At 39.0% G+C, this 9,939-nt stretch overlaps 1 pseudogene; it reads left to right on the plus strand.

The window, feature by feature from the left end:
- The first annotated feature begins 8,085 nt into the window (after window positions 1-8,085).
- On the plus strand, window positions 8,086-8,713 carry LOC127202397 (high mobility group protein B1-like; annotated as a pseudogene).
- Window positions 8,714-9,939: the final 1,226 nt, after the last annotated feature.

The raw sequence follows: 9,939 nt of genomic DNA on the forward strand, positions 1-9,939 counted from the left end.
GAGATTTCCTCGAAGAGCCATTTGCCCAATCACTCCAGTGTTCAGCCCTGTGGCTCCCATACCCCACAGAAAGGCAGCGCTATATACAGGAAGCCAAAAGACAGAGACCTTTCCCTAGTACCAGTCGGTGTAAGAGCTAACTGAAAACATTTGAGGGTACTGCAGGCATAGTGTAACCCTGGGGCCAGGATTACTCTCACACTCCCTGCACACTGAGCTGAGCCTTTCAACCTTGCACCCATCCAGGGTCTACACACTCCACATGCTGAAGTGCTGAGGGTGCCAGATTAAAAGTCAGGAGGGCTGTAAGTAATCTAGTTCCTAAATTCTGTGTGCTGTACTTGAAAGAAAGAGATCTTGCATGAGAAGGATGAAAGGAAGGGTTGGGAAGACAGCACTGCAATAGGGCATGTTCCTGCCATGTACAGCCCTGATTCAGTCCCCAGCACCATAAAGGAAGAAAGCTTAAAAGAAAAAAAGAAAGGAAGGAAGGAAAGAAGGAAGGCAGGCAGAAAAAGCATGGGAGTGGGTATAAAGGAAGGAAACAATCTCACTAAAGACTATAAGTTACATCTTCTGCTATTAGAAAACAGGCTGTAAACACAGGGGTCACTCTCTCAAGTGGGACAGTCTGTATCAAGACTTAAGCTGTTATGTTTGAAATCCCAGTACCCAGGGAGGCAGAGGCGAGGGGATCTCTGTGAGTTCGAGGCCAGCCTGGTCTACGAAGCAAGTCCAGGACAGCCAAGGCTACCCAGAGAAACCCTGTCTCAAAAAAAAAAAAAAAAACAAAAAACAAACAAAACAAAACAAAAAGAACATTCAAACCGATATATACGCTTTATGGTTACTCGTGTTTATAGCTTGAAGTAGTTGAGAATTAGAAGGAAAGTAATCCTATGACAGAAGTGTTGCTAGTTCCCACCTTCCCTACAACTAGACAGTCTTTACATTCATGTACATTTTTGTCAGATTTTGTGCTTAAATTATATTTTTCTCTTTCAGATTTTCAAAAGTGCTTGAAGCTTTATACCTTTATTATGCTTTATTGTGCTAAGGGAAAAACCTGATTTGTTTGATCATAAATAGTTAGAGGTGAACAGAAAATTTTGCATTCCTGCTGAGAATCCTATACTACTTGGCCCAGTGGAACCACACGTTTATGAGATATTAAACCTTAGAAGGAAGAATTGGTAATGCGAAGGCTGAAAGAATTTAGCAATAGCCAGTAGTATCACTCAAATACTTTAGGAACAGTATATTGTGCACTGTGCTGTCATAAGATTGTTTATAAATATAAATGACAGAAGAACTAGGAGTCATAGCTCAGAATAAAGAGCATGCATGAGGCTTGATCTCTAATACTATAAAAAATCAATACATGAAGTAGAGGTTGAAAAGAACACTTCTGTTCAAATTTATTATGGTGTAGATGTTGAAGGCATTTTTAAAGAAGCAGTGGCATTTCTAGGTTATTGGAAAGAGAATCTACACACATGGGAGGACCTGCAATGTTATTCAGGGGGCCAGGGAGATGTTTAGTTCACTGTTACTCCTGGGACCATGAAATCTGAGAATGACCTCCCATATGCATCTCAGCAGCAGCAGCATGTGTGTATTTGGCGTCTGTCTTGAGGACTGAGATGGCTAATGGTGACTGCCAATGTGACAGGATTTGGAATCGCTTTATAGCCAAGCCACCAGGCCCATCTGTGGGGAGACTACTGGAGCAGGAGAGTGTGAGGCAGGAAAACCCTCTTAACTGTACTATTCCAAAAGTTAGAATCCCAGACTGAATAAAAACAGGGACTGCAAGCTGAGCTCCATCACCTCTCTGAGCTGTGACTGTAGACACCATGTGAATGGCTACCTGAAGCTCCATTAGCCATAACTTCCCATCCATGATGGACTATATCCTTGAACTCTGAGCCAAAGTAAGCCCTTCCTTACTTGCATTCCTTTCTCCAGGATATTTTATCACAAAAATGGGGAAAATAACTGATGCAGGGAGAATCAACTGAATTTCTCTCTCTTTTTTTTTTTTTTTTTTTGAAGTTTTGTGCATTTCTATGAAAGAAACAATCTTCCTATAATACATCAAAGAATGAAGCCTGAATAAGTTATCCTACAATCTCATCTTCATTAGTTTTTCTTTTCTTTTCCTCTTTCAGTAAAAAGTCTTCACAAAAGCTAACTCTCAGTGTGTCATCAAAGCTGACTAGTTTGCTGTAGTCACAGAGTACACATAAGAGCATCCCAAGACCTCTCACTCCCCCTGCTTATGTCCAGCCAAGTGCAAGCTTTCCATCTCCCATCCATTTCATGATGCCTGAAATTCTTTCTTGACTTCACTGGAATTTGGGAAATGAAGTACAAATAAATCTTCCATGATCAGATTAGTAACTCTGGACCCAAAAGTTGCAAAAGCAACACCAGATTCAAGCATTTTCTTTATCATTCAAATGAATTTTCACAGTCAACTGATGTAAAATGTTTAAAGTTATATCTAGGAGCAGACTATAGGCTACTTCTTGCTTTTCCTGGGAAGTGTTTTTAGTGTAATGATTTCACATCATCTGTCCCTAAGGCGTCCCTCCTGAATCTGTGAGATCAGCAAGAATGGAACCAATGGAAATGTCTACCTGGAAGACAACTGGAAAGTAAAGGAAGTTTTTTAAGACAGCTATGTCATGGAACTCAAATAAGAAAAAAAATCGGAAGAAGAAAGAGGAGGAGGAAGAGGAGGAGGGAGAGGAGGAGGAGGACGACAAGGAGGAGGAGAAAGAGGAAGAGGAGGAGGATGAGGAGAAGGAGGATGAGGAGGAAGAGGAGGAGAAGAAGTCGTCAAGCTACTCACTCTTAACATGTTGTTAACTCCTGTTATTTACTAGTTTGTCTTACTTAGAATGGTAAAGGTTGCATGTGTCTACCATATTCTAGATACTGGAGTTGCACCTTACCAAATCCTGCCATCTTCAAGGGGACAACAATTTGGCTAATTCCTTTTATTCTTCTTCTTATCAGGAGCAGCTGTGGATTTTTTTTTTTCTTGGCGTGTATGTTTTTAACTCCTAAATAGTAATTTCTTCATTCTTCAATGGTCTGTCTCTCATCATACCATCATCTATCTGTATATAAACCTTTTGTAACCTTTAATAGGCTTTTCTAAAATAATTACCCATGGTGTTATGTCTCAGTACAATTGTAGTCTTCCTTTGATTTTCATATGTGTATACCAAGTCAAAATCTTCCCCATGCTATTGTTCTGTCCATGGCTTCATATAAAATGACACCACCAGGCTTCAAGGAGTTTTTTTAGGTCATCTTTCACTAGACAGAAATAGTGTGCCTTCGAACCAAACTAACCCCAGCAAAAACACAATAACCTTTACTTGGAGGTGCACCCTTGAGATTATTTGAGGTAAGTGTCTCAAATCACATAAACTTCCTTAAGCTTGCTCACTTCTCCCTACTCTTACCTTTCCCCAAGTTCAGTCAGTAGGACTCACAGAAATGCACTCAATTTAGCACTACCCAAGATGATCCAAGGAAGCTAGGATTGATGGAAAATGCATCAAATATATTTTCAAATCTAGTATAAAAGAGTATTCAGTTGATTACGATAAGAATTTTCCATGGTATAATTATGCCTTTAGTGAAAACTATTTTATAAGACATAAAATATCTTTTAAGGATGTGGAACAGGTAATGTGGCTTAACAGGCAAAGTGTCTGCTACCAAAATTGATGACTTGATTGTAATCGTAGGACCCACATGCTGGAAAAAGAAAACCAGCTCTGGCAATTGTCCACTAGCCTACACACATACACCCAAATAAAAATAATCATGCACATGTATACACACACGCACACACACACACACACACACACACACACACATATATATATATATATATATATATATATAAAATTTTAAAAAGAAGTTCGACTTCTTTGTGTTCTTCCTGCATCCCAAGGCAATAGCATGTTCAGGCTAATGAAGATGAGCACTGATGCTTATTAAAAGCTTTATCTTCTGAAGACCTTTATGAGGCCAGTGTGCCCTTAACCTTTCCCAAATCATTCATCCAGTCTCCTTTGCCAGACCAGAACAGTGGTAGGCTTTACAGAAGTTTTCTTAAAGGCAATGACTCTGTTCTGTGTATGCCAGTTAGCAGTTTGCATCACACAAGCTGGTGGAGACAATCATTGAAAAATACCAATGGGACCAGCTGATCTGACATTAAAAAGCCAACAAACATTAATAATCACTCTCTTTTTTTATACAACAAAATGTCCTTAAACTCTAAAGCTTACACATTAGCCATGGTGGACATACCGGAGCACTTAAGTACATGATGGCCTGAACTATTATAATCTGTTGTGTGTTGGTAGAATTCTCTGTAACAACATTATTTAAAGGTAAGATTGAAATAAATAGTTTAATATAGGTTTGCAAAAAAAAAAAAAAAAAACCAAAAAAACAAAAACCTCCAAGTATCCAGTCAATTAAATGAAGGAAAAAGAACATCCATTGAATGTTTAATTCCCTTAGGATGTTTTGAAATTCAAACACAGTAGTTCTTGTTATGCATGGAGAACACAGTCCAAAACCTTGAGTAGATGCTTGACACTGCAGGTAGTACCAAATCCTATATGTACTGGGGTTTTCCCTATACATACCCATTATAACTTCTAATTCCAAGTTAGGCACAACAAGAAACTAACAAGAACAATAATAAAACAGAAGAGTTAGAATAGCGTACTATAATAAAAGCTGTGGCTGTGTGGTTTCTCTTCTCCTCTCTAAACTCACTGTGTTGAGTTCACCTTTGTTCCTGTGAAGATGTAAAACGATACAACGTCTGTGTGATGAAACAAGACCAGGTGGTGGTTGTGGACAGATGACATCCATATGACACTGTGACATGGCATTAAGTGACTTCAAAAAAAAGAGCGGCTTCGATATAAGCAATGCACATCTGATGACTGATTTACCAGTTGTCTGACAGGCAGGTAGGAGATACAGTGTGAATACTATGAACAAAGAAGGGCTAGTTAACAGGGAGAGAGAGATCAGGAAAGAGCAAACTTCCCGCTATGCTCCTCAGATGATGGACAATTGAGAACTTAAAAATTATCCATTTCTGGAATTTTTTACTTAACATGTTTAGCTTGAAACTGGCCATATGTAGATGAGATGTTGGAAAGTGAAACTACAAACATAAAGATATGAGTAAATCCTGGGAGCGAACTTGTTCTCCCTTCTTCAGAAAAAGGCTATTTCAATTAAAGCACAAAGATAATAAGTTCTTTATTACCTCACAGTTTCATTAAAGCAAACTTAATTTAAAATTTACACAGTAAAAATTTTATGAAATGTTCCTTTGTTTTTCTTCCAAAAAGTATGGGGTCAGTCAGGGAAAATTAAAATTGAATGTGGGAGGATCAAAAGTCTGAGTAGAACAAACTTTCTTTCTAAAATTACATCGTAATTGGTATCATTTTCTTCTTTTTCCTATGTGCATCCACCTACTGCTTTAATCACGCACAAGCACAAAACACACAACCAATAGCTCAAAGAGTTTACGTTATCCAGAAGGCTGCAAACAGCAAATGAACATAAGAAGCCAGCCCTGTGTGTTGTCTAAACCAGCAAGCCAAAGTCAAGAATGTAGAAAGTTTAGAAATCAGTTTATTGTGGTAGACTGGAGGAATAAGTTCACTGGTAGAAGCTCTGAATTTAATCATCAGTATCAGAAAGAGAAATCAGTCATTCTGAGTTAAGCTGACGCCTCTCACTTATGACTGTGGATTAGACCGCCACCTTCACTGTGGCTTCCTGAGAGGGCTATAGGCAACAGTGTTCCATGCAGGTCAAAAGGAAAGCACGTACAACAGGCTTTCCCTGCTCCACGGCTGCCGGGAAACTGAACTTTCTCTCTCAGACTTACCATCCACTTCCCCGCCCCCTCCTTACAGGCAAGGCCTGCTTCCTGGAAGATGACCCCAGCAAAGGTTCCAGACCTTGGCATTTTGTGCCTGGGGCCTTCACTGAGAAAACTGAGTGGAGGAACTGGATCTCCAATAGTATCTGCCTACTGTGATCTCTCTCCTGGGTCTCTTCACCCTTAAATTCTTCAGTTCTTTACAGAATTTAGCTGAGCAGCAGTTTCCCTGGCCTGTTTATCTCTATGTCTGTCTCCCTGCTGGTATTTATGGCTTATCACTGTAAGTCTTTATTGAATGTAATCTGTTTGGGGATATAGTTGGCATGAAAGATGCTCCACCAAACGAAGTTGTAAAGTATTATACATAAATACTTAATTCCTGGATTTATTTATTATCATCATTACTTATTTACCACTGTACGTACCCAGGACACCTTTGAAAGAAATAAATCTGGTCAGTTCTCTCCCAAATTTGATCAGAATATCTTATAAGATATAAATTATGGCATTATATAATTATTAATATTCTTCATATGACTGGCACAGATTACAGTTTACAAAAACTTTTTCACATCTCATCTTCCCAGACACCCAATGTTAAGAGATCCGTAGCTCCATGGTACATGTCAGAGACCTGAGGCTTTAGCAGTTTGAGTGACATAGCAAAGGTCATCTGAGTAAGAAGGCTCACATGTTGGCACAAACCCAGGTCTCCTGCTGTGGGCTCTAAGTCCTTCCCTCTCCAACCTGGCCTGCAGGATCGCTAGAGACATGTAACTCCAGCAAAGGCCTCACAAACAACAAAATGGCCATGCCATCTCTTGGCTCAGAGAAACTTCCTGGAGGCTGAAAAGTCTACAGTACATTATGTATTGTTTTTGGCTAAATTAATCCAACTTTTTATCTCATCCAAGCCCACTGGAGTCTACGTTTGAATTTGAAGTCCCTATACTAATTTCTTCTATGTAGCGATAGGCAAGCTGGGAAAGGCACTACCGCTCCCTCTCTTATATAAGCAAGCACAGTAGGTTACATTCACCACAAAATGTTAGTGATGGCTGGGCTTCAATTGTGGCATTAGGTGGTAATTCTACAGGATATACAAATAGGATGCTAATCAGGTGAGTGCAAAAGGATAAAGACCCAAGAAGGACAGAGAATTGAAAACAAGTTACACAAGTGGTTTGATGACCTTTATTATAAACAGGCTATTAGGACACACTTAAGTAATGAATTGCAGGGTAAGAATTCTGATGGGCCTTACAATTAACATCAGCTGATTCATGCTATCTCATACTTCTATATCTACCAGGAGTAGAAGGAGAGAAATACAGATAAAGAATTTGCATAGTTATTCTTCCTCTAAGTGCCACCAGGCTTCCCCATCAAGGGTAGCAGCAGGCTACCAAGAAGATACTTGATACCCTATGAGCATATACAGGGGGAGGAGGTCCCCCTCAGTCAGTCATAGGGGAGGAGAGTAAGGGGAAAGCGGGAGGGAGGAAGGAATGAGAGGACACAAGGGATGGGATAACAATTTAGATGTAATATGAATAAATTAATAAAATTTTAAAATTAAGATAAAAAAATCAATCGGCAAAAATTCAGAAAATTTTACCAATGTTTATTTTCCCCAATACCTGAACTAGAAGTTAAAAGCTGAAAGGTTTATTTCAGAAATAAAATTGTGTTCCATATATGTAAAAAAAGAATTTGCATAGCTATTACACCTAGGATATATAGTCTTGTGATAAAAATAGACTAGTAATTGATATGACCATGATTTAATCAACTAACAGTTAACTTGTATAACTTACTTGTCCTAAACAGCCGACAATAGCACTTTCAAAGTATTGGAAGTAAACTTTGTATTATAATTGAGTTATATGGGTACAATACCTCATATTAGATTAGAAATATATATAATGTGTGTGACTAGATAGTTTAGCTTTACAATTAAGCTTAGTTGTTTGGGGCTTAAGATGTTTTTAGGTCTAGATAGATTCTTTAAGTAGATAGGGCCCCCTGTTCTTTAGGGCTGGGGGTGCTCAATTTACTAAGAGCCTGGTACCTTGCATGATAAGGCCATTGAACCACTAGCCAAGACCCCTTCGCTGCTGACTGAAAATCAACTAAACATGGGCAAAGGAGATCCTAGGAAGCCAAAAGGCAAAATGTCTTCATGTGCATTCTTTGTGCAAACTTACCGGGGGGAGCACCAGAAGAAGCACACAGACGCTTCTGTCAACTTCTCAGAGTTCTCCAAGAAGTGCTCAGAGAGTCTACCTTCTACAGACCATGTCTGCTAAAGAAAAGGGGAAATCTGAAGACATGGCGAAGGCTGACAAGGCTCGTTACGAAAGAGAAATAAAAACCTACATTCCCCCCCCCAAAAGGGGAGACCAAAAAGAAGTTCAAGGACCCCAATGCACCCAAGAGGCCTCCTTCGGCCTTCTTCTTGCTCTGTTCTGAGTACCGCCCCAAAATCAAGGGAGAACACCCTGGCTTATCCATTGGTGACGTTGCAAAGAAGCTAGGAGAGATGTGGAACAACACGGCCACAGACGACAAGCAGCCCTGTGAGAAGAAGGCGGCCAAGATGAAGGAGAAGCACGAAAAGGATGCTGTTGCGTACAGAGCTAAAGGAAAGCAATGAAAAACGGGGTGGTCAAGGCTGAAAAGTGCAGGAAAAAGAAGGAAGAAGAAGATGAGGAGGAGGATGAAGAAGAGGAGGAGGAGGAGGAAGAAGATGAATATGAATAAGTTGGTTCTAGCGCAGTTTTTTTTTTCTTGTCTATAAAGCATTTGAACCCTAACCCCCGTACACAACTCACTCCTTTCAAAGAAAAAAATTGAAATGTAAGGCTGTATAAGATTTGTTTTTGAAGCCGGGCGTGGTGGCGCACGCCTTTAATCCCAGCACTCGGGAGGCAGAGGCAGGCAGATCGCTGTGAGTTCGAGGCCAGCCTGGTCTACAAAGTGAGTCCCAGGATGGCCAAGGCTATACAGAGAAACCCTGTCTCGAAAAAAAAACAAAAAAACAAAAACAAAAACAAAAACAACAAAAAGATTTGTTTTTAAACTGTACAGTGTCTTTTTTTTTTTTTTTTTTTTTTTTTTTGTATAGTTAACGCACTACCAAATGTGTCTTTAGCTAGCCCTTTTCTGGTGGTATTTTCAATGGCCACTGACCTTGCCTGGTACAGTCTGGGGGTTGTAAACTGGCATTGAAATTTAAAGCAGGTTCTTGATGCATAGCACAAATTAGTTATATATGGGGACGGTAGGGTTTGTTGTGGTTTTTTTTCTCTTTTTTTCCCCCTCATTTATTTATTTATTTATTTATTCATTTATTTTGGTTTGTTTTTGGTTTTTTTCCATCTTCAGTTGTCTATGGTGCAGCTTATATGAAGATAATTATTCTGTTAACTGAATACCATTCTGTAATTGCAAAAAAAAAAAAATGCAGCTGTTTCGTTGACATTCTGAATGCTTCTAAGTAAATACAATTTTTTATTTTAAAAAAGCAGATAATGACAAGATATGCTAGATATTGACTTACATTCAGAATTTTAGATGCACCAAGATAGGGCAGATGTTTTCTTCAAGGCTGACAAACACAAATAGCCAAAACACTATGAATGCAACATTTATATAATTCCTGATTTTTTGTGGTTCTTCTTGCTGTAAGTACTTTAACGTGTGTGTGTGCGCGCACGTGCGTGTGTGTAATAATATAAATGTATATGTAAAAAAAATTCAAAGAAAAGAATTTGCATAGCTAAATCAGTACATTCACATTGTGTTGGTCTCATGCATGCACCCTGCTGGAATAGTGAACTCACAGCATATTCGCCTGTATGCTTACTTTGCATACAATATTATACGTATATGTAAACTATAAGTATAATATAAATAGCATATATATATACATAGCCTTCCTTGTATAGAGGTCTTAAATAGAACAAATTTTTCTTCCACCAAAAAAT

This window comes from Acomys russatus, chromosome 18 (assembly GCF_903995435.1).
Source record: "Acomys russatus chromosome 18, mAcoRus1.1, whole genome shotgun sequence".
In the NCBI taxonomy this organism is placed as follows: Eukaryota; Metazoa; Chordata; class Mammalia; order Rodentia; family Muridae; genus Acomys; species Acomys russatus.